Source organism: Prionailurus bengalensis, chromosome A1, assembly GCF_016509475.1.
Source record: "Prionailurus bengalensis isolate Pbe53 chromosome A1, Fcat_Pben_1.1_paternal_pri, whole genome shotgun sequence".
Classification (NCBI taxonomy): Eukaryota; Metazoa; Chordata; class Mammalia; order Carnivora; family Felidae; genus Prionailurus; species Prionailurus bengalensis.
In genome coordinates this window covers 88,908,616-88,912,834 of record NC_057343.1, presented here as the reverse complement: position 1 = coordinate 88,912,834, position 4,219 = coordinate 88,908,616, and positions in this window count along the sequence as shown.

The window sequence follows — 4,219 nt, the reverse complement described above, 5'->3', positions numbered from 1 at the left end:
ATGGCCACTGAAATGCAGAAGCCCTTGTAGGAAAGCTTGAACAAAGATTTTGGGTCTCATTAAAAATGTGTATCAGGGAAAAAAATGTATATCACGGATTGGCGATGGGTATTTTTTCCAGTGATGCTGAATTGTGCATAAGAAATGTATTTTATGTGCTTGAAGATTCAGGCTTGCATTAAAAGAGTATTTTCAGACCTTCTTCAGAACAATTTATGATGTTGTATGTTATCAAAATACACTGTGTCCTGGAATTTTTGTTATTTTTCATCTCTAAGAATTCACTGGTCTGTAATAGGTAATGTGACATAAGGGGAGCACATGGCCTATTGAGAACTACTGCCTATGTCAGAACATGCAGTATGTCATCACTGTGACCCATTGCAGCAGGAGCCACATGGTGGTGAGGTGTGAAATTCTTTGAAACTTTTCCAAATCAGTTTATTTTATTTTATTTTATTTTATTTTATTTATTCATTTCATTTCAGTTTAGTTTTTAAATGTTTATTTATTTTTGAGAGATAGAGAAAGTGTGCACAGTGTGCATAGGGAAGGAGAAGAGAGATAGGGAGACAGAATTTGAAGCAAGCTTCAGACTCAGGGCCAGCAGAGAGCCCTACATGGGTCTCAAACTCAAGAACCATAAGATTATGACCTGAGCCGAAGTCAGACGCTTAACCCACAACCCCTGACCTACCCAGGCACTCCACAAATTAGTTTCTTAGAATTAGTTTTTTAGAATTATAAAAGCAGCAAGGGAAAAAAGTCCTTAATCAACAAGGGAAGACAGATCAGGTTCACAACAGACCTATCCACAGAAACTTGGCAAGCCAGAAAACAGTGGCAGATATATACATTGTGCTGAATTGGAAAAATATGGAACCAAGAATTCTTTTTTTAAAGATGGATTAAACTTTTATTTACTTTTTAAAATATAATTTATTGTCAATTTGGCTAACATACAGTATGTAATGTTTTTGGGGTAGATTTCCATGGTTCATAACTTGCATACCACACCCAGTCCTCATCCAAACAAGTGCCCTCCTCAATGCCCATCACCCATTTTCTCCTGTCCCCCACCCTGCCATCAACCCTCGGAGTGTTCTCTGTATTTGTGACTAGTTTTGTAACTACTTTTTTTTCCTCTGTTCTCTGTTTGAAACTTTTTTCCCCTTCACTTCCCCCATGGTCTTCTGTTAAGATTCTCAAGATCCACATTTGAGTACAAACATCTGTTATCTGTCTTTCTCTGACTTTTTTCACTCAGCATAATACCTTCCAGTTACATCCAAACTGCTGCAAATGGCACGATTTTGCTTATAGCAGCACTTTCAACAATAGCCAAATTATGGAAAAAGCCTAAATATCCACCAACTAATGAATGGATACAGAAGATGTGGTTTATATATACAATGGAATACTACTTGGCAATGAGAAAGTATGAAGACAACCAAGAATTCTTTATCCAGCAAGGCTGCATTCAAAATGGAAGGAGAGTGGGGCACCTGGGTGGCTCAATTGGTTAAGCATCTGACTTTAGTTCAGGTCATGATCTCCTGGTTTGTGAGTTAGAGTCCGATTTAGGGTCTGCACTGACAGCTCATAGCCTGGAGCCTGTTTCAGATTCTGTGTCTCCCTCTCTCTCTGCCCCTCCCCTGCTTGCTCTCTCTCTCTCTCTCTCTCAAAAATAAAGATTAATAACAACAATTTTTAATAAATAAATAGAAGTAGAGATAAAATTTTCCCAAACAAAAACTAAAGGAGTTTGTGACCACTGAATCAGGCCTGCAAGAAATTTTAAGGCAGACTCTTTGAATGGCGAAAAGACAAAACAAAACAAAACAAACAAACCAAAAAAGGCCAAAAGCAACACAAACTAGAAGACCAGAGACATCACCCGAAACACCATCTACACAGGAAACAAAATGCACTGAATTAATATATTTCAGGACTCACTCTAAATGTAAATGGATTAAATGCTCCAATCAAAGACATAGGGTATCAAAATGGATAAGACAACAAAACCCATCTCTATGCAGCCTACAAGAAACTCATTTTAGATCTAAATCCAGCTTCAGATTCAAAGTAAGGGGATGGAGAACCATCTAGGATGCTAATGGTGGTCAAAAGAAAGCTGCAGTAACCATACATAGACAAACTAGATTTTAAAATAAATACTGTAAAAAGAGATGAAGAAGAGCATTACATCATAATTAAGGGGTCTATCCACCAAGAAGATCTAATAATTATAAACATTTTTGCACCAAATATGGAAGTACACAAATATATAAATCAATTAATCACAAACATACACAAACTCATTCATAACAATACCATAAGAGTAGAGGACTTCGGGGCGCCTGGGTGGCGCAGTCGGTTAAGCGTCCGACTTCAGCCAGGTCACGATCTCGCAGTCCGTGAGTTCGAGCCCCGCGTCGGGCTCTGGGCTGATGGCTCGGAGCCTGGAACCTGTTTCCGATTCTGTGTCTCCCTCTCTCTCTGCCCCTCCCCCGTTCATGCTCTGTCTCTCTCTGTCCCAAAAATAAAAAACGTTGGAGGACTTCAACACCCCACTCACTACAATGGGCATATCCTCTAGGCAGAAAATCAACAAGGAAACAATGGCTTTGAATGACACACTGGACTGAATGGACTTAACATATCTATTCAGAACATTTCATCCTAAAGCAGCTGAATACACATTCTTCTTGAGAGTACATGGAACATTATCCAGAATAGATCACATACCAGGTCACAAATTAGCTCTCACCAAGTACGAAAAGATCAAGATCATACATTACATATTTTCAGAACATAATGCTATGAAAATCAAAATGAACCACAAGAAAAAAATTATAAAGATGATGAATATTTGGATATTACCTCCTACTAGAGAATGATTTGGTTAAAGAAGAAATTAAAGAGGAAATTAAAAGGTACATGGATACCAATGAAAAGGAAAATCCAATAGCTCAAAACCTCTTAGATGCAGGCAAGGTGATCATAAGAGGGAATTATAGCAATCCAGGTCTTCCTAAAGGTGAAAGAAAGGTCTCAAATATATAACCTAAACTTACACCTAAAGGAGCTGGGAAAAGAACAGCAAATAAAGCCCACAAACAGCAGAAGAAGGGAAATAATGACTATAAGGAAAAAACAAACAATGATAATAATGAAATTAAAAAAAAAAACAGTAGAACAGATCACCAGGATCTGGTTCTTTGAAAGAATTAACAAATTTGATAGCTGCTTAGCCAATTGATCGCAAAGAAAAACAGACTGACCCACAGAAATAAAATCAAGACTGAAAGAGGAGAGGGGAGGAGCCAAGATGGTGGAACAGCATGGAAGTTTTTTGTGTGTCTCATGTCCATGAAATACAGCCAGACCAACACTAAACCATCTTACACACCTAGAAAACTGATTGGAGGATTAACAACAATCTGAACACCCTGAACCACAGAATTAAGGAGGTACACGGCATGGAGAGCTGAACTTGGGAGAGAAAGGCCGCAAAAGGTAGGGAACTGCTTTTGCAGGCAGAGAGGACAGAGACTGGGGAGGGGGGAAGAATACGGGAAAAGTACCCTTCTCCAAAAGCAGCTGCAGAGAAAGTAGAAAATTGGAAACAACCGCAGGACTAAACTAAAAAGGGAGAAAGGAGAGAGAGGGTTTAAATTCTATTAAGACTGTAAACAAGGGGAGTGCAAAGGCTGCAACTCGATACCTGGTGGTGCTGTGGTAGGAAGGGCCAATCCCCAGGAACAGAGTGGAGTCTGGAAGGTTCTCGGGCCACACGGGGAAAAGCGGTTCCACTGCTGGAAGGACATTTGGTAGAAACTGTTGAAGCTTCCTGGTCCCAGCAGACCCTGGAAGGCAGCCACATTCGCTGGCGCTGGGGCAAGGTCATTGAGGGGGAAGCCTGATGCCAGATGTGTGTTGTGATTTTCCATAATCCCTGAAACGTTGCTGCTACATTGTCTCGCAAACTTTTGTGGGGGCAGGCTGGCACCTGGCTGTAGTCTTGGGGCACTGGCAACAGCAGGATCAATCAGGCATTCCTGGTTGCAACTGACATTTGGCCATTGCTCATTCAGCCATTGCTCAGTGAGACCCTCCCACAGAGAGGCAGAGCAGGTCAAAGCCACAGCCCTTCAGAAGTAAGGGCCAGGAAAACAGCCACATCTGAGACAAAACTTGGGAGAGAGGTACTGTCTGG